Source organism: Chinchilla lanigera, unplaced genomic scaffold, assembly GCF_000276665.1.
Source record: "Chinchilla lanigera isolate Chin_1 unplaced genomic scaffold, ChiLan1.0 scaffold00042, whole genome shotgun sequence".
NCBI lineage: Eukaryota > Metazoa > Chordata > Mammalia > Rodentia > Chinchillidae > Chinchilla > Chinchilla lanigera.
This window is the reverse complement of record NW_004955443.1, coordinates 7,117,120-7,143,319: the sequence shown is the minus strand read 5'-3', so window position 1 is coordinate 7,143,319 and position 26,200 is coordinate 7,117,120. Positions and strand designations below refer to the sequence as shown.

General features: G+C 46.5%; 1 long non-coding RNA gene across 1 annotated transcript; it reads right to left on the bottom strand.

Moving 5' to 3' along the window:
- Positions 1-1,952: 1,952 nt before the first annotated feature.
- On the bottom strand, positions 1,953-22,676 carry LOC102019210. The gene is made up of 5 exons (XR_001235484.1): positions 22,582-22,676; positions 6,129-6,203; positions 4,133-4,301; positions 2,722-2,989; positions 1,953-2,624 (listed from the first exon to the last, which is right to left on the bottom strand). It is a non-coding gene; the product is annotated as an uncharacterized LOC102019210 (long non-coding RNA).
- Positions 22,677-26,200: the final 3,524 nt, after the last annotated feature.

The window sequence follows — 26,200 nt, the reverse complement described above, 5'->3', positions numbered from 1 at the left end:
GCTGGAAGTTCCCCTTTCTGGCTTTAACCCAAGGAAGGGTTTCCTTCGCTTTGGCCAGAAGAGTGTGGTTGGAGCCTCTGTCTTGTTTAGTCACTTACAGAATTGCAACTCCACTTGCAGGGCCCACCATCGGGACGTTGCCACAGATACCCAAAGCGAGTAAATTGCCTTGTTTGAAGATCATGAAGATTTGAAGCAGGGCTTTCTGTGTCCTCCCCGGAGAGTCTGAGGCCAGGATGAAGTGAATTCCTGGCCAGAGTGGATGCTACCATCCTTGTTTTCTTAATTAACTCAGTAAGTAATACATGACTATAGTAGTCACTGAACAGGTGCAGGGAGTCAGATCTAGCCCACAGGTGTCCCTGTAATCCAAAAAACTCTACCTACAGAAAAGGATTTCTCTTATTCAGTGCCAACTACATTGAATTCTAAATGGCTGCTTTTGAGGGAGGTAATTTAAGTCGTAAGCCTAGCTGAGACTTCATAGGTAATATAGCTGTAGAACATATAGCAATTGAGATTCTCACATCAGATTACCGGGCCAAGGTCCAGCGAGCAGAGACATGGCTGACATCCAGGTGCTCTTTGTCCTTGGGAGGGACTCAGCCATCCAATCCCTGCCCCATCTTGGGCAATGTCCTAGGCTCAAAGCTACAGAACCTCCGAATTTCTAGTTTTTGCTAAAATTTGGTTCAACCCTTTCTGAGAGAATTAGGCAATTAACTTTTTTTCATTGTTCTGAAAAATGTTCTACAAGTAGAACAATTGCTACAAAAAAAGAGACTTGCAGTGAGAAAGAATTAAGTGTCGTAAATGTCCTCCCTATTTTTATAAGAGATGAAAATTTTTCCAGAGGCCCCAGTAGAATTCCTTCTGCATCTCATTGGCTAGGATTTGGACACACGAACAATCACTGACAAAGTGTAGACTTCCATGACTCATTTTAGCACGATCAGATTAATTCCTTGGAGTGGGAGGGGTATTTTCCTTTATCGATTGTTGTTCCCCAATATCTGGATAATAGCAGGTCTTTGTAGGCGGGGAAGATTTTGGTTGGGTATCCAATAGTATAAATTGTAACAACATTGGAAAAGAATAGAAATAAGAGACCAATAACTTGCACCCGCTGTTCTTTATGTAACGGGGCAAACATAAATTTCTTTCTGTTGTGCCTAAGTCAGCACCAACCTTGAGTGGGGAGCCGTCTTCTCAAGGTCTACGAATGTTGCAGGTAGCTCAGTTACAGCACCACCATCAAGTCTAAGACTGATCAGCCTGTGGTGCCATAGTGTTGGCTCCTACAGCCAGCTGAAAATCTGAAACTTAAATTTTCCTCAGAATTCATCTGGAATGATAACCCAGAAGGCGGGAAAGAAATTTTAGAAATTAAGAAACCATGAACGTTGGAAATGAACAAAGCAAACGTAAGGAAGGGTAAATAATTCATTGCTGCTGCCCCCATCGAGTCACACTTAGTGACTGTGGGTGAGCAGACAGTGCCTCATTACGAGTGAGAGAAATAACCTACGGTGGAAGATACGGCTGAGGAGGTTAAAATGTTAGGCTGTGTACAATGCTAAGAATTAATTCTATTTTTAGAAATAAAAATCGGTGTGATATCTTTAGTTTTATTAACACAAAGTCCGTTTCTCTTGCCTCCACCAAAATAAACAGCAACTATTTCCTGAACATTGCTTTGAAAAGGTGCCCAGTGTGTACCCTGCCAAGAATACCTGGTCTAGTTGTGTCAGTGAGGCAGCAGATGCAAAAGACAGAGGCTTTAGCATTCAGAAAGGTGGCTTTAACCACAGGCTGCCTACTTCCTCCTCTGGAAATGTGACCAGATCCTTATTTTCTCTCTCTCTCTCTCTCTTTTTTTTTTTTTTGTCTTTTTGAGACAGGGTCTCTCTATGCAGTTCAGGCTGGCCTTGAGCTCACTTTGTAGCCCAGACTGGCCTCGAACTCCCAAGGATCCTCCTGCCTCAGGCTCCTGAGTGCTGGGATTACAGGTGTGCACCCCCATGCCCAGTTTAGATCCTTATTCTCGTCGATTCTCACACCCTCAGATGTAAAATCAGAACCTCCTTTCCTATGGCATTTCTGTGCTCAATTTATTATAGGTACTTGAGCCATGGTAGTACATGTAAGTTTGTTAGGAGCAGTTATTTTCTTCTTTTTAAATAATTTTTACTAGTATATGTTTGCATTGCATAATGAAGGTATTCATCCGGGGTATTGGTAAATATATGTACTGCATCTTAAACTTTTTACTCCATTTTCAATGTGTGGTCCCTGGGTGAGAAACACAGGCACAAACTTGAGCTGATTAGATGTGCACATTCCCGCCTGAGACCCGATATACTAGAAACGTGTGAGCCCACATCTGTAATCCTAGCACTCTGGGAAGCAGAGGTAGGAGGGTCACAAATTTGAGCCCAGCCTAGGCTCCTTATCGATTTAGTGGGACCCTCTTTAAAAATTAAACAGGCTGGGTTGTAGTGTGCAGTGCCTTGGGTTCAAGCTCCAGCACAGGAAAAAAGAAAAGAAAGAAAGAAAAGTGGGGTGGACCCGGCAATGAGAGCATTAACCGACCTTCCTTGATGTGTGTCTTCTGGCTTGAGAAGCTGTGGGGAAGAGCAAGGAATGAGCCAGACTGCCGGGGCATGCAGCCGGCTCAGCTATCTACTGTCTGTCCCCTGGCCTGTGCCTCAATTTCCTCACCTGCACACAGAGGATAGTACAGCAGTCCTCCCTTCGACCCCCAGGGGCTGCCACGAGGATCAGATGGAATCCCGTCCAAAGGTGCAGAAGTTCCCAGGCCACGGCCCACAGCAGGTGTGATAGGTTAGTGATCAGCCGTCCTTCTGCAGCTCTTCTGCCACTGGCAACACTCCCAGGGCAAGGGTTAGAGGGCGAGACCTTGGTCTCCTGGGCTTTCCTCAAGTTCTGTCGCTTCTGCTCCACTGCTGCTCAAACTGGTTTGAAGAAGCTTAGGAAAAGAGGGTTAGGTTGGAAAAATAGGTCTTTGCAAGAAATTGCTCAGTCTTGTCATGTTGAGACAGTCAGTGAGCTGCTTAAATCATGTTTGAACACTCTATTGCTGTGGAGCAAAGAGTTTAGACCAGATTGAACTTGTCCTGTGAGCGCAATGTTATTTTTAAAATACTGATCTATTTTTTAATTAAGAAGTGATGAAGCTCTGAGTTCAATCATGTGGATGCAGAGAAACTTGGTTTATAAAAAAAAAACCATACTGAGTTGGGCATGGTAGCACATGCCTGTACTCCCTACTGCTCAGGAGCTTGAGGCAGGAGGATTGCAAGTTCTAGGCCAGCCTAGGCAATTTAGTGAGACCTTCTGTCAAAGTAAAAAATAAAAAAGGCTGAGGATGTAACTTAGTAGCAGTCTGCTTGCTTAGCATGGAGGAGGCCTGGGTTCTAGCCCTAGGATCAGAAAAAAAAGGACAAATACTATTTCATTCCACTAACTGGAGGCAGTCAGATTTCATACAGACAGAAAGTATAATGGCAAGTTGTACAAGGTGGCACATACCTAGACATAATGAATTCAAGATCAGCATGGACTACATAGAAAAACCCTGTCTTAAACAAAACAAAACAATAAAACAAAAACAAAACAAAACAAAACAAAAACTATGACCCATGACACTTGGATAATGGTTATTACATAATTAGTGATTTTGTAATATTTCATCAAGCAATTTTATACCTCTGTGTTATATTTCACAATAAAAGAAAGTGGGGCAATGTATAAGAATGACCTACAGTTAAAAATAATCAGTGATGAGCCTAGAAATCTGTCTAGTGATAACCACTATCAATGATTTTACATATTTTCTTTTCAGCTCTGCACATATCTAGAATCTGCTATTCACTCAGCCAGTGTTTCTGGAGCAGGATTTTAGCTGCTGGGGTGTATCAGCTGTGCACTGCTGAAAAGCTAGTTACCGTCAAGCTTAGCTCAGGTCATTGCCTATTTATTCTCACACAGGGCCTGTAGGTCAGGGTGTGGGGCTGGCTTGCTGAGGTCCCTCTGGTTAAGCTCTCATGAGGGTGCAGTCTCGTGGGCCATGGTCTCGCATGGGCACCTGGAGGATCCATTCCACACTCACTTGTGTTGAACCGAGGACCTGGGTTCCTTGCTGGCTGTGGGCCGGAGGCCTCCTTTGCTTCCTTACTACCGGGTGTCTCCACGGGGCCAACTGATCTCTTGGTTTCCGCCCTTTTGAGAGACCTAGAATCCATTCCTGCCCGGCGGCAAAAGCAACACACTGGAAGCCACTGGAACAGAAATTGGATGTTGTGGGTTGAATTGTGCCCTCCATTCATACGCTGAAGACCTGATTCTCAGTTCCTCAGAATGTGACTGTATTTGGAGTCAGAGCCTTTAAAGAGGTCATAAAGGTTAAATGAGGTCATGACAGTGGGGCCTTAGTGTAGTGTGACTTGTGTCCCTATAAAAAGAGGAAGAAAGCCTGGTGTGGTGGCACACACCTGTCATCCCAGCACCCAGCTGAGGCGGGAGGATTGTTGTGAGTTTGCGGCCAGCCTGGACTATATAATGAGTTCAAGGCCAGCTTGGACCACATAGCAAGACCCTGTCCCAAAAGACCAAAAAGTTTTTTAAAAAGAGGAAGAGGGCTGGGGGTGGGGCTGTAGCTCAGTGGTGGAGCATTTGCCTGCTGTGTGAGGTCCTAGGTTTGGTCCTGAGCACCAGGAAAAAGAATAGAGGAAGAGACACCAGGGCTTTGGTGCTGAGAGGGCAAGACCGCAGGACATAGTAAGAAAGCCTGCACGCCACAGAGAGATTTTTGAAGACACTGGCATCCCCCAACACCTTCATCTTGCATTTCAGGATTGTGAGGAAGAGATTTCTGTAGTTTAAGCTACCAGGGCGTGGGATTTCCTTACGGTGGTCCCAGCTACATGCATCAGATTACACACATCCTCCCCTCTCCCACTTTATTAAAGCTTAAATTCTTACACTGTCCTACAGAGGCCTAGGCCACCTTGCCCCCTTCTCCCACCCTCCTTGCCTGCTCCTTTCTTTTTTTTATTTTAAAGAGAAAAAAGATAAGCAATGGAACAGGTTAGTAGGCGGGTTACAATAGTGGATACGCCAGTTGTTCCAACAGTTGAAACATTCGGAGTTTCCAAACAGGTTAGCAGGATAGTTACAATAGTTGATACACTGCATATTGTTGCCTTCCTATTAGATAATCAGAGTACAAGATATAGGCATGATATCTTGTCTAAACAATATTAGCCTGCTCCTTTCTCCCTCCCTACCCATATTTCCTGCTCCCTGGGCCCACCTCTTTCTACTGGAGCCACTCAACACCATTCCCTTTTATTGAAAGCAGTAGCCACTTTTTGCCCTCAGGGCCTTTGCACTTCCTGGTGGCCCTGCTGAGAAGCCCTGGCCCCAGGCACATGCCTTTCCTCCTGTGCCCCTTGCTCCCTCATCCTGGGCCATCCCATGGCAAACAGCACACACCGCTCTACTGCCGTCCTCTCCCTGCTTCACCTTCTTGTTGCCTCTTATCAGCCACTGAAATACTACCTATCAGACATATTTCTAAATTGCCTGCCTCCCCAGGCTAGAGTGAGGTGTGGGGACTGTGGGCCTTCTGCTGCCGCAGCCTGACCTGAGCAGTCTTCCGTGCAGCACCTGCTCCATAGCTACTTCTTGTTGGGTACAGAATTCAACAGGCAGAAAAAATGCTAAATTTAAATTTATTTCATTATTAATGATACGGAATACTTTTTTTCCCAAAAGTACAGTCACTTACATGTACTCCTTTATGTGTTGTCTATTCGTGTTCTTTGACCGTGTTTAAAAATTAAGGTTTGAAGATAATACTGTCTCTATGTTGCTATTTTTCTCCTCCAAATATTACTACCTATATGAGCTGGGTATCAAGGAGGCACACCCTTGGCTGTATCTCATAACATATGAAGTTTTTGTCAATAGTCTTTATAAATTCCTAGGCAAAATAATTTAGACATTTGCGTAGTTAAACCTACTGTGAGTTCTTTCTTTGAGGTAAGCTTAGTCTGAAAGCAGTGGTTTCTAATAGTTCTGATGTTTCCCAGGAGATCCCTTACCATATTTCCAGGGGCTCCTCTGATGTGCTCCTTTGGAGACTCACTCACCCAGACAGGTGACCATCCGCTGCTTTCCTGTAAAGAATGTCTGTTAGGAGCTTTATTGCAATGATCACAAATGGATTTTGCCTTGGTGAAACTGTAATTGTCAGCATATAGTCATGTGTATTTAGGGTTCTTTTAGAAAATTGCCTTCCAGGGATCACTCCCAACCACATGGGCCTGGGGTTATGTGGCTGATGGTCTCCTTCGGCAGCAAAGCATGGCGCTCTCTCTCCTTTTCTAAACTGCCTCCCTTCCCGCCCCGCTCTAACCCCGCAGGCTTTTGTATCCTCCGGCAAAAGATGACACTGAAGCACAAAAATACCTCACTCATGTGCTAAAATTTATACACCCAGTGAAGGGGTGATATTCAGAACTTTTAGGGGCTAGCTTGATGTCTAGGGTACAAAATAAACGTCCGAAAAACCCCAACCAATCAGAGGAGACACAGATGTGAAGTCTAACCAATCAGAACAGGAGCCAGCTGTAAATGGTCAGTAAAGGTCCCTTCCACCACTGAGACTTGCTGTGTAATGGTGGGACCAGGAAGTCCAGAGTCTTGGCTGTGGGATGCACAGCACTGTCTTCTCACCATGACACGTGATAGCCAGTTTTAGGCCTTTTGCAGTGTGCAGTAACCTCCCTTTTCAGCCTCCAGCAATGCAGCCTATGGCCAGCTCTGGGCTTGCAGAGTCCTTCGGTGGAGCAGTGTGTTGGAAAGTAGCAGTGTTAGGCATGTTTGGGGCTGAACTGCTTATGAGTTACAACGAAGTGAGGCCCATCATGAAGTCGCTCAGAGCAGTCGTCTGCATAAGGGTGACAGCACTCAGCGACCTGCAAAGTCTTCCTGAAAATGTGCAGGGTGTGTTTTCTCTTTTTAACCAAAGGAGTGGGTAAGGCAGGGAGAGAGGAAGCACGGACAGCCAGGCATGGACCCATGGAAGAACCAGAGGGTTTCAGAACTCTGGGGCCAGAGGCAGAGCCCTAGGTGTGCTTCAGACTCGAGCTGAGTGACCCGCATCACACGGCTTTCCCTAAACTCCTTAGTCCGTAAAGTGAGTACGGTCATAGTGTCCACTCCTCTCCAAAGGGAGCTGCGAGGGTTGAAGGGGCTCACGCTGGTGTCTGGCAGCACAGTGAACGAAACCTCCGTTCAGTCAGTGAGGGCTGCCACATCCTCACTTTGAGACAGACAGCAGCGCTGGGAATCAGGGCTGCGGGAGGAAATTAAAGAGGCGGGAACAGCACTGAGGGTTCCCAACGGGTAGCACCGGGAAGTTACAAAGAACAGGCAGATGGTTTAACTTGGCTTTGGGAGAAAGACACGGGCCCTTGGGCAAGGTCTATGTGGATCTGACGAGCGACTCGGAGGAGGGTAACAGTGGCTGTAAAATGCCAACGAGGGTGGCACATTTTCAGGTTAGAGGGCATCTCAATCGGTCACATTTTTTGCCTTGCTTTTTCATGGCCTCTGCAGGAGGTCTAAGGTGGTCGGAGAGCAGTGGCAGTTGATGTCATGCTTTCAGCAGTTATCGTGCCTGAAGTGTCCAGGGGATGTGGGTCAGCACTGCGGAGGCCAGGTGAGGGGCGCTGTGTGGGCTGAGCTGGCCCACGCCCTGCTGGAGAGAGCAGAAACACACCACCTGTGTGGAAAGCAGTGTGGCAGTCTGCCCCAGAACACCTGAACAATCACCCACGGCTACTCCGTGGCTGGGGCGGGAGGAAGGCAAGCTGCAGGCCAGCCTGGGTGGCTTAGCAAGACATCGTCTCCACAGGAAAAGGGAAACAGGCTGGGTGTGCAGCTCAGGGGTGGGGCGCTTGCCCAGCATGGGTGAGGCCCTGGGCTCAGTCTCCAGCCCCCACCCCCAAGTCATCTATTTGTGTACAAACTTCGGAGTAGCGCCCTATGGAAACAGTCAGAGATGTGGCCAATGAAAGAGAAGCTAGTGGTGTTAACGTAACGAAAAGCCCCGCATAAAAAAACTGAAAGAACCCGTAATGCAATGAGCCATTACATTTAAACAGGAAAATTATGAAAAATTATTTACTTCATTTTAATTGTAAGATTTTTCCTAAATTTGCCCAGTATATTACTTATATTTAGGAATAAATGGATTGTGAGTAAAATAGTCTGTGTGACACCATAGTGGCGAACACATGGCGGGGTCATTTCCCCAGTGAACGGCAGGTTGAAACACACACGCTCCTTTAGGTAGAGTGGTTGGGAGAGGCCTCTAACAGAGGGGTTTGTGAGCAGATGCAGGTGGGAGTGTGGGGCCACCCAGGCGGCCTCTGGGGGAAAGGCTTTCTAGGCAGGAGGGGCAGTGAGCATGCAGACCCCAGGACAAGCCCACTGAGGGCGACTGAGGGTGACAGCAGAGGCCCGTGCAGTGGAGCTGAGACGAGATTTACAGATGGACTGGACCAGGGGCATCTGCAGGGTTTTTGACTTTTATTGTGTAAAACAACGTCTCCCCGTGCTGCCCATCCTGGCCTCAAACTCCTAGACTCTATTGATTCTCCTGCCTCGGCCTTCTGGGTAGCTGGGAGTGCAGGCACATACTGCTGTGCTGGCTGTCTGTGGACCTTTGAAAGAATTTTGCTCCTTCTCTGGCCTCCTCTTCTGAGGGTGACAGAAGGTCACCAAAGGATCTGAGCAGTAGTGCGACACATCTGACCACCCTGGTCTCAAGTTTGCCTGCACAGCAGAGCTCCGAGGAGCCTTATAAAAACCTCTGCGTCTACTCATCACTCTGAGTTGGCTGGTGAGGTCTGAGCATCAGTGTTTAAAAACTCAGTGTTCATGTGAAGCCAGGGATCTGAAAGGCTCAGGCTGGCCGGTGAGAGGAGAAGAGTGGGGTCCAGTGGGGGTGAATGGAGATAGCAGAGATGCTGCTGCAGTGCCCAGTGGAGAGGCGAGGGCAGCCTGGGCCACGTGCTAGTGATGGGCACGGGGAGGTGGTGCGTTATGGAAACGGCTCAGGGTGGACCCTGAAGCCAGTGCCCCTGGTGGGAACCAACAGACCGACCTTGTCTTGCTTCTGGTAGCTACTGGTAATATAGCTGGGGGTATAGCTCAGTGGCACAAGTACCTGCCTGGCAAGTGAAAGGTCCTGAGTTCCATTTCCGGTGCCACAAAAAATAAATAAAAGAAAAAAGAAAGAAAAACATTGATTATCAGTAATATAGATGACTTGGGGTCTCTGTCTTAGTCTGTTTTTAGTTGCTATAACAGAACACATAGCACTGAACAATTTACAGAGGATGGACTTATTACAGTTCTGGGGATGGGGAAGGCCGCTGTCGAGGTGCTGGCTTCTGGTGAGGGCCCCCTTGGTACCTCATCCTTTCGCAGAGGCTGGAGGGAAGGCAGCACACAGCCAGCCTGCAAGACAGGGCCGAACTTACTTTTGGGAGGGGGCAGTGTTGGGGATTGAACTTAAGGAGCCCTGGGCTACATCCTCAGCATTTTTATTTTATTTTATTTTGAGACAGGGTCTTGTTAAATTGTCCAGGCTGGCTTGAAACTTGTGATCTGCCTGCCTCAGCCTCCTGAGTAGCAGAAATTAAAGGTGTGTGTGTCACAACGCCTGATTGAGCTCACTTTTATAATTACCCCACTGTTTTTAATTTTAAAGAGAATAAAAAAAATTAAAAAACATTAGAAATGATACAGGATTTCAAAAAAACAAGATGATAGAAATTCAGCAATGGTTGTTATATTGCATATTGTTGTCTTCACAGTAGTTGTTCAGATTACCAGATATAAGTATGCAAAATGGGTCAAAAAAATGAAGCATTAACTGTTCCTTTCAATAAACCAATAGAAATTAGTAGTTCATTTATCTTAGTTATCTGGTATATATATATTTCCTTTCCTTCTTTCTTTGTTTCCTCCTTTCCCTCACCCCAGGTGTTCTTTCCTTTTGAGCTGTTTCTTTCCCTTTCCCCTTCCCACTCTTGAGTGGAATAACACACTCCCCCCAGAACAAGAGGAGCTCACCCAGGAGGGCAGAGGGTAGAGTCCTCAAGGCTTCTCACCTCTTCGCTCCCACTTCTCCAAGCTGTTGCCGTGTGAATGAAGTTTCCAGCACACGTGCTCTGGGGAATGCGGTCAAACCTTCACAGCCTGCCTGCTGCTTTGCTCTGGTTCTCAGCATGCTGAGGATCTGGCAGAGAGGAGAGACACTACTTCTCCTAAGAAGCCCTTGGGACTCCATAGGGAGTCAGTGTGTGCTTGGTGCCTCTGGCCACATTCAGCTGTCCAGAGAGTAGCTGGCACATTGATGGTGAATTCACTCTTACCAGGAAGGGGAGGAGCTAAAATGTATATGGGGGCCTGGAGACCATAGTGGCCCTGGAATATGCAGGGATGAGGAAGGTAAGAATATGGGCCAAGTGAGGCTGAGTAGGATCGATGGATGGGCAGGTCCTGGTGGGGTCAAAACACCATGCTTTATTCCTTAAATGCATATCTTTTCTATTGGCCATTGAGTCCCCAGTCACACTGGGGAGAAAAGGAACTGCTGGAGTCAGGACTAAGAGAAGGTGGGTGGTGGATAATAGTGGAGATGCTTAAAACGAAGACTGTGACTAGGTTGTTTGGAACAGGGTCTCTAAGTGGGACCATGTTGGTGGCCAAGGGAGGACAGAGACAAAATCACTGCAGGAGAAGAGGAAGCAGTGAAAAGTAAAGTGCACTGCACTTGGAGCCCGCAATCCCAGGTTTGAGTTCCAGTTCAGCCCCTGACGAGCTATGTATTTAAAAAGTACCCTACCATGGTGAGCCTCGATTTCCCCAACTGTACAATGACAGTGCCTGTGTGGGGTCATCTATGTGAAAGTATCCCAAAGCTTGGAAAACACTCTTTCTATGTAGGGGATTGGAGCCACTGGCAAAAGATGCAAGATACCCTTTCCAGAGTGCGCGAGCTGAAGTGAAAGTCAGCAGAACCGCAAACTTCAGTCTCTGGGACTCTGAGTAAGCTCAGGGACTATCAGAGGGGAAAAATATAATAAAGCAGTTGAATGTGACTGTGACATCGTTGCAAGATTTCTGGTTCATTTTCTGCGAATAGTTCTAGAAGTACAGTGTTTAAAGACATTGTTCCTTTCGCAGGTGAGAGGCTTTGTGGTCAGGGAACGGACAGCGACCTGGAGGAGGAAGGTTGTTAGTAATTCATCTTTCGGTAGAGGAGTGAATTCCAACCGTGTAGACAAGTTTCTGCGGCACCTTCACACCTCGCTCGCTCTATTGTGGCTTTTTCTACAGCATTTGTGCATACTTACGGGACACAGCACGACCATCTGGTGCATGTGTACAACATGCAGGAATCAAACTGGGGTAATTAGTGTTTCCGTCTCCTCAAACATTGGTCGTTTCTCTGTATGTTTCTGTTTCTTTTGGTGCTGGGGATGGAACCAGGGTATTTGTCTTCGCCACTTTTCATTTGCTGGGACACAGTACCCAACACTCACGACTTAAAGAAGCTCCAGCTGTTTATTGTGGCTTATGTTTTTAATCCACAGTCAGTCGCCTGCAAGACGGGACGGCATGGCTGAAGGGCACGACAGAGAAGCCGCTGGCAGCGCTGTAGCAGCTCGAAGAGAGGAGGGAGGAGCTAGGAGGGAGATAAACCTTTCTAGACCACGCCCCCAGGGAGGCCTTTTCTGCCCAGACCCCGCCTCCGAACGGCGTGTGGGCTCTAAGTTCCCTTGACCTAATCACCTTCCAAAGGCCGCACCTAGGATGGCAGAAGGCCTTCAAGGGGCATCTAGATATAAACCATGACGGCACTGTTCGCGCTCACACTGTGCGCTAAGCTGCACCTCCAGCCCTTATTGTCTCTGTTGAAAACGTTCAGATTCTTCTAGTTATTCTGAAATACAGCATAGACGCTGTAGGCTAGTAACATGCAGTGTCCCAGCCCCACCAACAACAGAGCGCGGCTTCTCGAGGCCCCTGTCGGCAGGTGGTGTGTTCTAGCGGCCACGTCCTCTTGGAAGAGGTCATGTGACCTAAATTCCTTCTTTTGCCGCTCTTTTCTACCTGGAACAGTCAGCTTCTTATTGCACAGTCTGCTTCTGAAACCTTTAGAGACCTCTCTGATTCCTGTTAGTAGTTATCTAAATTATCTTCCGCTAGTAAACAAGCCTGTATATTAAAGTTTCCCTGTTCAAGTGACTGATCTGGCTTCTTTCTCCTTGCTGGATACATACTGAAGAGTCTCTCCACTAAACTGCAGCTGTTACCCACCAAGAGCTGCTCCATGTGTTCCCTAAAGTAACCCCTTCTCTGCCCACTAAAGAACCACCACTGCCAACTCAATCGCCTCCATCTTTTGTGACCAGAAAGAACCAGGAAAGTGAGTACAAACAGATGCGATCTGAGAAATGAGAGGAGAGAGAGAAGATCTAGCCAGAGAAGCCAGGTGGAGCTATGTGAAACAGCGAGGAGAGAGCAAGAAAGACAGAGCCATGAAGAAAAAGCATTATGGGCTGAGCGAAGACAAGAATTTGGATCCAAAAAATTTGTTGGGGTTTGTGAATTGTATTTTTGTTGATTTTTTTAGAGAAGCACAAGTGAAGATTGAAATTCAGTTTGTTCGCTTTCAGTTTTAGTATAATGCTTCCTGACGCATCCTTCTGTGTGGAGACTGGGCCACCCAGGCAGCCAGCTTTTCGCTAGACTTTTACTGATTTCTCTTCCATGTTCGAGAAACTTCTCATTGCTTACACTTCTCTGATGTCCAAGCACAAACATTATGACAGTGGCCACTTGAAAAGCCATCTAGAAGGTTCTAGGCAATGTCATGTGTCTGTCTTCAACTCCCTGAGGAGCATCCGCTTCCTACATTTTTCTACCTTCTTCTTTGGCTCTGGAAGACTTTTTCCTTTAGACCAAATTAATTTAAACATCAACAAAAACACTGTAGGCATTCAACTTGATGTGGTATGGTATAAATAGCACCAATTTGAATCTTTGTGTGACTTGAATGTGTGATTTTTAAAAAAAATTTTTTTAAAAAAATTTCTCTAGGAACTGGGCATGGTAGCATACATCTGTAAGCCAAGCACACTGGGAGGTTTAGGTAGAAGGATCAGGAGTTCGAGCTCAGCTTGGTTAACTAGGTGACTTAGTGAGACTGTCTCAAAAGGAAAAATAAAAAAGGGCTAAGCTGGGTGTAGGGGTACATGCCTGTAATACCAGCACTCAGGAGGCTGAGGCAGAAGGATTGTTTGAGGCCAGCCTGGGCTATATAGGGAGTTCAAGGCCTGATCTACGTAGTGAGACCTTGTCTCATTTAAAAAAAAAAAAAAAAAAAAAAAGACTAGGGCCACATGGCAGGGTGAAGGGCCTGAGTTTGATGCTCAGAACTGCCCTGCTCCAAAAAATGGGAAAGAAAACCTTTAAAAATCATGTCTATCCTGAACAGACTTTTACCCTCATCAGTATTCCTTAAACAATACATTTTTTTTAAACAATACATTATAACAACTGTTCACACTGTATTAAGGGTTGTAAGTAGTCTAGAGATGATTTAAAGTGTATGGGAGGATGTGTGTAGGTTATATGAAAATCCTACACCGATTTTCTCTAAAGAACTGAGCGTCTGCCATCCCCTGTGGGTAACAAACCACATGGTCTAAAAGGAGACACTAGAAAGACAGGTCATAAATCAGCAGAGATTATTACCTGCGAGGAGATAGGAATGAGGAGAGAGCACAAGAAGGGAGCTGTGCATTACACAAATAGAACTAAAGACCATGAGGGTTATAAAGTGGGTTATGAGGTGAAATAACCCCTGCTGCAGATTCTCAGCCGGGTACCTGGGAGAACATGAATGTCTGTTTAGTTGCCATAGTTAACAGTGCCTTGGCTCGGCAAGCAAACCATGACTGTGTGTCTTCTAAGAGTCTTCTAAGATTCTTAAGCTTTGGGTCCACCCCTTTTTTACTTTTCTTTTTCCCTAGTTTTGTTTTTGCTTGTTTGTTTTGTTTTGAATTCTCAAGTAGAGAATGGTTATGGGTAAAGATGTGTGTTGGTCTTTGTAAATAATTACAGTGAAATCTCACATTGGGGCCATTTTGGGTGGAACAGAGGAGCAAGAAGAGTGTCTCAGGATGGGGCAGGTGGGAGAGTGGCTGTGGGGAGGAAATGGAAATGGGGTGAGTACCTGGGGTTTGTTGCAAAGAAGGAAAGGAGCGCCTGGGGCCTGGCCCGAGAAAACAGACAGGTGGAGGGTACATTGCCAGATCTGCCTTTCCCTTCTTCCTCTTTTATGCCCACCGGGGAGCAGGTATCGCTCTGCACCCATCTCAGAGGGGCTGATAAATCCTGGGTTTGTTTTCCTTGTTCCAGTCAGGAAGCAGCTCGAAAGCTGCTTCTCATCCTCAATCAATGCCTCATTGTTCACGGAACTGAGGAAGTTCTTGGTGCATATCTCATAATCCACACCAGACCTTTAGTACTAATGCCCTCTTTAACAGGGAGCCAAAGCTCCCTCTCTCCCTAACGTTTCAAAGCTTGATTGAACCCGACTGCTTCCAAGCATTCTGCCACTTGACTGCCTGTGTGACTCAGGGCAAAGGTCTACACCCTGGGCTTCATGTGAGTCTGCACCTTGGGGAAACAGCAGCAAGAGGACTGGGTGTACCTGTCTGTTAGAACTGTCCCCAACATTGTATAAGCAGTTTTAGCAAGTGCGGCAGGTGGTTTTTCGAATGTATTTCCCAGTATGTGTTGCATGGCCAAGATTTTTTCTCCCATTGTATGTGCTCTGACGCCTTCTACCATGGCAACATTTGCAATGCAGGACACACTAGTCTTCCAGGGAGGTGGCTTCTCCTGTCGCAGGTGAGGGATGGAGCCCATATCCGCCAGGTAGCGGCTGTGAGATTCTGCCCAGTAGTGACAGAATGGGAATTTATTGAAAGGCTGCTCACAGAATCAGTAAGAAGGCGTGAGAAGCAGCCTCAGAAACCAGGGAGAGCAGGCAGCAGACACAATGTGTCCAGGATGCCACCACCAGTGCTAACCACGGGCACCATGCTTGGCCAATGATCTTAATGCTAGACTACCTCAGCCACTACTGCAGGGCCTGTGTCACTGTGCTGTGACTTTGCACAGTGCAGAGTCCTAGGTGGGGATGTAGAACCTATGTGGTCTCACCGGCAGCCAGGGACAAGAAGGGAGGATTTGTGCCTTTCAGCTTTGGTACTGTGCATGGGCTGGCTGATAACAGAAGTCACACGAGTCACTCATGTCACGCTGCAGTCACTGTTGACAGCCCGAAGCTGGCAGAATGCTCTGACTCACAGTGGGTGATTCCTCAAAATTAGGAAGGGGGTTTAGATTCAGAAGAGCAAGGAGAAAAATAAAAGAATGTCCACCATCATGTAGAAACTTGGGCAGGGTCTCCAGGCCAAGTGAGTGTCTTTGGCCAAGCCTCCTCCTCTCTCTGGACTGGCCCGCCCAGGTCCCATGGTGCCTCAGGACCTGCAGGTGCATTTCTCTCTTCCGGTGGCTGGAGTCCTGCCACCATTACTCAACTCCACCCTCTTGTCTTAACATTTGGCCTCCGTCCCCAGCTTCTGGTGGCACTTCGTGGAGTCAGATTTCTTTTCACAAAAGTATAGGGTGCCAGTAAAGCCAGAGATCCTGAGGCATGGATGGAAAGGACTTTTTATTTCTCTGCCTTCTTGGGTCATCTCTTTGAGGGTCTTCTCTCCTCTCTGGGTGTGCAAGGTGCTCAGCTGAAGCGGGCAGACTCAGGTTTGTCAGCTGTGGACGTGGGCAAGTGACCTGTCTTCTCCAGGCCCAGCCTCTTTAGGGAGGTGGGATCAGGAAAGATTCTCTGAGCTGTGGAGCCACGATGATCAGGATTCTAACTCTGCCATCCTTTTTTTTTTTCCAGTTCTGTTTCTCAAGTCCTGGGCCCCCTGATTCTGGTCTGCATTCTTTCTATCCGTTTTGCTCTTTTTGAAATCACAGACTGGGGGGCGGCAACAGAAAAGGAATATCCCACTCCTTGCTCACCCAGGGGCCCTCCCACTGTGTATCATGCGTACTTTGCCCTAAATCACTCCCCGCAAGAAGCTGGACTTTTCTGGGGTCGCAAGAGAACAGTAGAGAGACTGGCCTCTTAGCTTCTGATCCTTGCCTTACATCGCCGGAGTCAAATGTCCTTGTTATTTTCTCGGTAAAAATCCAGATGATCCAGGTTACACTATGTTCCTTTCTGACAACTTGGGCTGCAACCCTAGAACCATCTCTTTGCTCCTTGGTTTTACCCAGAAGAAGGAAAAAAGCCATACAAAGCAACCCTTTGTTTAACTTATATACCAGAGGATCCTCTTGCAGGTTTTCCTTCTCAGCCTCCCCTGAGTTGCTTTGTTTCTTCTGGGCTTTTATTTTAGAATGGCAGCCACAGCAACAGAAGCCATTTATTCACAGCTTGCCCTGTGCCGGGCCAGTGCTAGGTGCTGCTGTAATTATCTCATGGAGCCCTTTCTGTACCCACAGGAGGGAGCTACTGGCATCTCTCCTCTGCAGCAGGGTAAACTGAGGCTTGGAGAAAACAACTAATCTCCTTCTCAGGAGCTTGTCTAGCAGGCCCCAAAGAGCCAGCAAGTGGGTGCTCTGATGGGTCTGGTTGACTCTGTCCACACCCCTCAGCTTCCACATTGTCAGGGACAGAAGATCCCTGCATTCTTTAGGATTTTCTTCTTCCCAGAAGGTTCTCAGTCTCCACCAGTTTACCATTTCTGGAGTCTTTTTTTTTTTTTTTTTGGTTTTTCTCCGGTACCGGGAACCGAACTCACGACCTTGCGCTTGCCAGGCAGGCACTTTGCCGCTGAGCTAAATCCCCAGCCCCCATTTCTGGAGTCTTGTTGAGAAGGACTTCATGGACACCAAGCAGACAGGAACTTGCTGACCCCATGAAGTTCTGGCTGTAACAGGCCACTATGCTGAGTTCGGCCCTGCAGAAGCCAGGTTTCCTGGGTCCCATACTCACCCTGGACTCCAGAAAAGATGGCTCCAGCATCATCTCTGGGCCACCTCAGGCTTCGGAGGAGAGAAGGGAGATAGGAGACAGGTGCAGAGATGTCTGTCTTCATCCCCTCCTCTGGAAGCCAGTGTCTGTCCCTACCCCAGTTCCCAGGGATGGTCACATGCTCAGACTCCATACAATGCAATACATTTTCCATATTGCTTTAAACCAATTGCCCTTTTTCTACTCTACCAAAAGAAGGAATAATTAGTTATTATCTTTAAGATATCAAGTTCCTTCCTTTCTCTTCTGTTCCTTAAAAGAATTATGTGAGTGCTTCAAGTGACTCGTCTTACCCATCAAGCAGGGTGGGAGCAATAAGTGGGGGAGTTGCATGCCTGTTTTTCTCCTCCCTCCCCCCTCCCCCATCCCTCTTTGCTCCCTCTCCCCTCCCTCCCTTCTTCCCTTCCTCCCCTCCCTCTCCCCTTTCCTTTTCTTTCTTTCTTTCTTTCTTTCTTTCTTTCTTTCTTTCTTTCTTTCTTTCTTTCTTCTTTCTTTCTTTCTTTCTTTCTTTCTTTCTTTCTTTCTTTCTTTCTTTCTTCTCTCTCTCTTCTTTCCCCCACTACTGGCAAGAGAAATCCTTTAGGCTGGAGAAGGGGGAGGAAATGATTACGATGGTTCTTTAAGAACTTCAAAGAGTGATGCATGCCATAACCCCAGCACTTGGGAGGCTAAGGCAGGCAGATTCTGAGTTTGAGGCCAGCCTAGGTTACATAGCTAGACCCTGTCTCAAAAAATCAAACCAAATCAAACCAAACCATCAAGCTCAAACAACTAAACTTAACCATACCAAAACAAACCTTCAAAAGGAAAATTAATTTCTGGCATTCAAATTAGGATTTCAGAATAAAACAATAACTTTCAGGCTAGGTTTAAAGGTTAGGAAAGGCTTCCTCTAAATGACTTTAGGAAGAAAGCCCAGTTGGTCCAGGTCACAGAATTTCTCCCATAGGGTAGCACTTAGCTCTGTTTAGATTTAGGATTAGCCTGGACCTGGAGTCAGGAATAAGGTAGCTATAAAGCAGAGATGTAGAGGAATCTGCTACCTCTTCTGGCACATTGTGGGAAGAGGAGGTCATGACCAGGATGAGTTAGGACAGGAAGCAGATGCCTGCTCTGCTGTCCCTTTGAAAGGCATGTTTCAGTGGAGTGAGACAGTACAAAGGACACAGGGCTCTTCCACCCCCTTGGCAGGGAGAACCTTGGTAGCAGGCCCTGCTGTGGGCAGGAGGCAGGGTGGGGAGCACAGCCCAGTATGGAACAAAGGGCAGGTCAGATGTCAGGGACTCTACAGTCGCATTTGCAGTCCAAGGGGTCAGCCATGATGCCAGTGTGCCAGGACAGCAGAAGGAGGATGGGCAGAGCTCTGAGAGCTCCATGGCTCCAGAAGGTGCTGAGAAACCAGGAGTTGAGGAAGGGGAGCCCACCTGTTGTGGGTGCCAACTAAACTCTCACGCCAAGTACGGATGCGAGGATGTGCACAAAGCCAGGTTGCCCCTCGGCCCCGCCAGCTCCATGGGCCACAGGCGCAGGCATCTTGTGGAGAATAGGGAAAAAGCCAGCAGAAATAAGAGACCCTGAGCAGAATTTGAAGGGACCAATTATAAATTACTGGTTAGGAGTTAATATTTGAGCTAGATCAGGCATTCAATTATAGCAAATGATGGCAATCGCAGTGACAACATGAGGAAAAGATTCTCCCTGCACATTTAAATTATATTTCAACAAAAGAAAAGCAGCCTTTTCTATTTCAAGCCCAGTGATTTCCATTTTTTAAACTTTTTAGTACTCATTCTAGCGGCTAAACTCTAGGTATCTCTGGAACATTTATGTCCCTCTGCCACTCTAGATATGTTCTCCTCTTTCTCCTTTTGATATCGTCAGCAGCAACAAAACGAGGCAGGGAAGTTCACTGTTACAGAGATGAAATTGTTTTCCCCAACTCCACCTGCTGAAGCACTAATCTCCAGAACCTCACAAAGAGAGAGCATGAAAAGACAGGGCTTAGAAAGAGGCAATTAAACTAAGATGGGTGGGTCCTAATCCAGTCCTCCTGGTGTCTTTATATAAAGAGACAGGATCACCAGGGACACGCATGCGTAGAGGAAGACCACAAGGCCGCACCTCCAAAAGGTGACTAAGGAAAGAGGCCTCAGAAGAATCCAACCCTGCCAACACCTTCCTCTTGGACTTCCAACTCCAGAGCTATGAGAAAGCAACGGTCTGTGGTTTACATACCCAGCCTAGGGTATTTTTGTCAGGGCTGACCTAGCAAACCACATCAACTTTTCTTTGTTTTTGCAGGGATGACAGAATTGTGGCAGTGTGTGTTCTCATGGTTACAGGCAGCCCTGCCTGGAGCTCATCTCAGGCTCACTTTTTATAGCAGCAGGGGACTCCTCTAAGGACTTTGCTGGACACATTGTCATCACTAACATAGATGTGCATCTATAGCCTGTGAGATCGCGAGCACCTCGTGTTACACAAGGGACCGCAAACCCCGATGTCCCTTTCAGGGCTCACACTTGGGCGCCCAGGCAGGAGGCAAAGTGACAGAGGTTCACAAAGATGGCTTCAGAGTGGGGATGGGTGGAGCGTGTCCTCACCCACTCCAGACCCTTTCTGTGACGGACGCTTTGGCTGTACGGAAGAGGCTTGGAATTGGTGACACATAATGACACACAGGAAGCAAAATGATCTTCAAAGTTCATCACAGCACAAGTTGCATAGGAGAAAAAGCTTCAGGAAGTTTGTCATTTAGCAGAGATCTCCCAGCTGAGGAGGTGACAGAGCGCTGTGACTTGTCATCCAAAGGAAAGTCGGGTCTTGTGAATCTTTTTAACGAGCAAGGCTTTCCCCAGCTGCAAACCAGCTCCTTAACTGAGATTGGAGAATTATTCATGGGAATGGGGGGAGGCCCTGTAGGAAGTCAGACTGGGAAAGCACACATCAGAGAAAATGCACCCTATACATAATCTTAGGTTTCTCCATTCAAAAGAATTTTTTCTATGTAGATAGATTTGACCCCAGATACTCTGGGAAGGAGCCAGCCCTGAATGCTTAGCATCTGCCCCAGGAGCCCATGTCTGAAGGAAGGAAGATTGTCCCTCAGCTTTGTGTCCAAGGCACTCAATTCTCATCCCAGTTTGTACCCAAGCTAGGGATGTAAGGACAACCGGAAATATTCTGCATGGCTAAGAGCATTAATAGGGTGGTTGTCTCCCTTTATGATAAGAAGAAGCTTTTGCCTTATTCAGCCAGAGGGTACAAAGGATTTTTCCCTAAAGGTGGGGGTCTGTCTCATCTTCCCCCACCCTCATATATTTTTGGAGTAGAATCCTACAGGAGAGTGCGGGGACCCTGGATGATTAGCCTATCAGACTGTACCCCAAATCACATCTATTCAGTTGCCAGCAGTTTTCATGTTTATCTGGGTAGTTCTCAGCCCACCCATCCCCTGCCACCCAGCAGCCTGTCCCCTTTTCCGACCCCGTGAGAAACATCCCAGTTTGCTCCCTGTCCCAAAGCCTTGGAACTCAGTTCAAGGCAGCAGGAGGAGGGAGTGAGCTCTGGGCTGTCAAAGGTCTTTGCTATCTGAGCATTGCAAAAGCAAATGGCCTAATCTCTTACAGATTAGAGGTGGAGGCCGCGAACCTTGTTTGTCAGAAAAATAGAATGTACGACCAGAAGATACCTCCCAGATCATGGCCCAAGGTGTGCAAATGAGGGAACTAAGACCGAGAAGATGAAATAGCTTGCCCACCGTCCCATGGCAACAGGATAACTCCCGTTGCTCCAGCTTATTGAGAACTTTCCATGTTACATTGTGTTCACCTGGGTCAAATTTTCCCCCACCCCGACAAGCTTTTCATGTAGCTGCTATAGTCTCTGACTTACAGAGAGGGGATGGAATCTTAGAGAAGCCAGAGTACTTGTGCAGGGACCCCCAGCTGGGCACAAAGCCAGCTTCCCAACACACTGACACCTCTCTGCCAAGTCAGACTCAGGTCAGAGGGCCGTCAGGATGCAGGATTTTCCATATCTAACACATGAATGGCAGGGTGCAACTGCTGTTTCGCAAGTGACCATTGCGCTAGGGGGAAAAGCCACCTGGCTCCCCAGGGTGAAAGGATTATACCTCTCAGTTCGTCTTTCCACAGGGCTCTCCAAGGAGGCTGTGAAATGCTGACAGACAAGTTGAAGTTGGACCGTGTGCCAGCTGCCCTGCGCCTCCTTCCTGCTTCCCCATATCCCTGGCTCTGTGGTTGAGGACACAGAAAAGTAGAGGATGTTGGCTTTCCCATGAGGTGGTATGGAATCAGCAGCCACAGGCAACTCTGGGCGGTGAGGCAGCTGGGGTGGATTCTCCGTCAGCCCCTTCCCGGCCCTGCCATTTGGGGCCTATCCTTCCCAGACCTCCCAGCTGTCCCGCAAGGCCCCGCTCCTACCAGAAACTTCGCCCGTCCTCCCACTGCCTTCCTGTAACTGGGCTCTTCTCTGGCCCTGCTCTCTGCCTTTCGGCTTGCAGACAAGCTCATCTGTGTGACACGCTGTGGGGAAACTGTGTTCCCTTTAGGCTACACATATGAAACGGAAAGGCAACACCGCCAAGTTCCCAAGCAGTCTGTTGGGGATACATTTGGGGAGCCAAGGAGCCCTTGGAAGGGGACACACAACCCCAGGCTTGTCCCCAGTTTCTAGGGTTGCCTGGAGCCTGAGACTCTGTTCCCCTCCTCACCAGGGAGGGCTGAGGTTCCTAGAGTTCTGCCCATGGAAGGGGACAGGGCAGTCTTGTTTGCATCTGCTTCTTCACACAAAAGCTGGGGCCCAGGAGGGGACGGGCTAAGTCCCAGCTGTACCCTGAGCAACTCCCAAATATCTCCCCAGATACAAACCAAAACCTGCCGTGGCAAAATAATAATAGGCTAACATTTTTGAGCATGTATTGTGTTCAGATTGTATGCATTTGTCTCTAGTCTTCATAGCAACCTGGAGAGACGAATATTATCACCCCATCTTACTGGGGAAGAAACTGAGATTCAGCAACTGGCCCAAATTCTCACACACAGCAAAGCCGAGAGAGGACTGCCTGCACCGTGGCCCTTGCTTGTCCCTGGTACTAGGCTGGGTGTCCTCGAGCTCACAAGTGCCACCCGTCTAGGCTGGGGCTGGCTTATTTGGTTCATGAGAGATGACTGTTGAATTTGCAAGAATTTGCCAAACTTGCTGTTATGTCTATTATTAAAAATAAAATTATATGAATTTAAAATGAAATAAATTATATAAAAAATAAGATAATAAACATTTAAGAGTCATCACTATTTTTATGCTCTGAAGGTTTTTTATATCTGCTGTACCTGTACGGTGGAGAAGCTGGGTAGTGCCGGACAGTTGTGCAGGTCATCCCGACTTTGTGCTCAGTGACAGGACCTTGGAAGTCTGAAATCAGCCCAAGGACAACATTTATGCCATGGAAATCAGCAAATGCTACAGATCAGGGCCTTTTCTCTCTGAAGAGCCACTTGTTAAATATTTACTAGCAAACTACTGTTAGTTCATTACCTTCTCTGACCTTTAAATCTTGGGGCTAAAAGAACATAGAGGAAGCCCGACTTGGTGGCCTTCAGACTTGATTTATACTGAGGAAAATTATTTTGTCAAATGTCAGGGAGCGGCCTAGTACATGAAGAGTTGGACAAGTCATTGGTTTAACTCTTTAAACTTGGTAGTGACCGTGTGTGTGTGTGTGTGTGTGTGTGTGTGTGCTGGGGATGGAACCCAGAACCTCACACATGCTAGAGAAGTGCTGTACCCCTGAGCCACACCCCAGTATGATATAGCAACAAATAATTGAAACACACAGTTTTTCTGTTACTTCTGTCACTTCTTAGACCCCTGCATGGGCACCTCATCTTCTAACTGCTCCTGTTCCCAAGTTCCATGCTTTTCCTACCTCCTTTGTCATTGTACACATTCTTCCCACCTGATCTTCTTTGGTCCATGTCCTTAGCCACTAACTGTATGTGAATCTGGTGTTCATTTCTGAAAGAGTCCTCATGAACAGCACTTTTCCCATTTCATATTTGAGTAAGTTGAGAAAAGAAACAAGGAGTTCAAATGTATACTAAAACTGTAGAGAAACCAGATGGTTTCTATACACTAACAATGAACAATCCAAAATTGAAATCGACAATTCTATTTACAATAGCATCAGAAAGAATGAAATAGGAATAAATTTAACTAAGACAAGCCAGGGATATAGCTCAGCAGCACAGCGCCTGCCTAGCAAACACAAGGTCCTGAGTTCGAGTCCCAGTACCAAAAAAAAAAAACACCTAAGACAAATAAGACATGTACACTGAGAACTATAAAACATGGCTGAAACAAATTAAAGACTTAAATAGGAAAGAGTGTTCTATGTTAATACATTGAGGGACTTACTTTTTAAAAGACAGAAATACTCCTCAAAGTGAGCTGCAGATTCAGTGCAATTTTTATGAAAATCTTAGTAGTCTTTTCTATAGCCAGTAAATGTGCAGCTATAGATAGAAAAGCTGATCCCAAAACTGATATGAGATTGCAAGGGATTGTTATCTAAGCAGTAGATAAAACAATCTTGAAAGAGAAGAACAAAGTTGGAGAACTCACTCACCATGATTTCAAAACTTGGTTCAAAGCTACTGTAATCAGCACAGCAGGGCACTGGCATAAAGGTAGACATAAGAAATGAAACAGGTCAATGAAATAGAACCAGGAATCTATTTGTTGTATGACATGGTGCCAAGATGGCCTGCTAGGGAAAAATTAAATTCAACAAGTTGTGCTGGGACAATAAACTATCCAAAAGCACACAGTTGGACCCCACTATGCTGTGAATAGGGTTTTTCCCCTCTAAAACACAGATTGGAGGTTAATCTCCATTTTGAGGTACTCACAGGGTGGGAATTTAATTCAACTGTGGTGTTTAAGATTGGGCCTCTGTAATATGATTAGCATCAGATTAGCATCAGATCAGAGTCCCCCTGATTGAATGCTGAGGCTTTATCAGAAGAGAGACAGACAGCAGAGAACACAGCCATGTGCACCTCTTCTCTTGCTTCAGAATGCCAGATGCTACCTCAAAACTCTGCCAGCAAAGAGGCCATCACTCACTGGGGCCCCTCAATGTTGGGTCAGAACTATGAAACAAAACAAACCTCTTTTCTTTATAACTGACCCAGGCTGTGGTATGTCAGAGTATGAATAACAGAAAACAGACTAAAATAGATCCCTATCTCACACCAAACACAAAAAATCACTCCAAATAAGGGCTTCAGGGGTCGAGCAGTGGTAGAGCTCTTGCCTAGAATGTAAGAGGCCTTTTGGCTCAGTTATCAGCACAGGAAAAAAAATGTCAAAATGAACCAAAGATCTAAATGTAAAAGCTGAACTCTAAGACCCTTAGACTAAAATATGTCATGGGGGCCCGGTGGATGCTGGGAAAGGTAGCTCAGTGGCGGAGCACTTGCCTGGCCTGCATGGGGGTCTGGGTTCAGTGTCCAGCAGCACAAAAATAAGAGAAACAAAACCAAAGCCAAAAATAACCTTAAGAAGAAATCTTCATAACCTTTGAATTGACGGTGGAGTCTCAGATATGACAGGAAAAGCATAAGGAACAAGAACAACAACAAATTAGATCCATTGGACTTTATCAAAATTAAATACTGTGGTGCATCAAAAGACACGGAGACAAACATGGAAAAAACAATGCTGGATAGGAGAAAACCTTTGCAAAACATTTATCTGAACAGAGTTGATATCTAGAAATAAAGAACTACAACTCAACAAAAAGACAGATGAATTTAAAATAGGCAAAGGATGCGAATAGATGTTTTCCCAAAGAAGTATAGAAATAGCCATTAAATACATAAATAGATTCTTATCACTAGTCACTGAGGAAATACAGTTCAAAACCACAGTGAGATACCACTTCATGCCCACTAAGGAGGCTAAAATTAATGAAAACATGTAAAAGAAAACGATAGAAGATGGCAAGGATATGAAGAAATCGGCAATCTCCTGCCACTGGTGGCAATATGAGATGGGACGACTGCTGGGAAAAACATTTTGACGGCTTCTCAGAAGTTCCAGATAGAATTACCCGGTACCCCAAACAATCGTACTCCTAGGTAGATGTCCAAAAGAAATGAAAACGTTTGTCCAATCAAAAACTTGTACCTGAATGGTGATAGCAACATTATTCTTAATAGCTAAAAATGGAGGCAGTATGAAATGCCCATCAACTGTTGATGAGATCAACAGTCAATGGTAATTAAATATTGGTACATGCAAAAATATTGATGAGCTGTGAAAACACTGCACTACAGGAAGAAAGCTAGCCATAAATGGCTACATATCATGATTCCACTTATCGAAAATGTCGAGAATAGGTAAGTCTAAGGAGATAGAAAGCACATTAGTGGTCTGGAGGGGCTGGAGTTAGAGGATATGGGGAGCAGTTGCTTAATGGGAGTGGGAATTGGGGGGCAGATGTGAAAACGTTCTGGAATTATATGGTGGTGTTAGTTATACACCATCGTGAATATAATAAACATCACTGACTTGTATACTTTAAAATGATGCAAGTGATACATTTTGTGTTAATTTTAACCTCATAAAAATGGAGGCTAAGTGGCCATGTTCATTACTGACAGAGGAGACTTGTAGGGATTGGGAACTTAGGTGGCATGCGTGCCAAAAGGATCTCCAGATTAGGCAGATTGAACCCCTGCCCCCACCCCCATCAGGGCAACGCTGGACCCAGGAAGACTTGAAGATTTGAGAGGAGGAAGAACAGAGGGAAACTCCTCTGTAACTGCATTTCCTCCCTAGAAGAGGGGCTTGATGGGTCAAAATGCCCCCTTCTCCCCAAATGTCTGGAATTTCTCTCTCTCTCTCTCTCTCTCTCTCTCTCTCTCTCTCTCTCTCTCTCTCTCT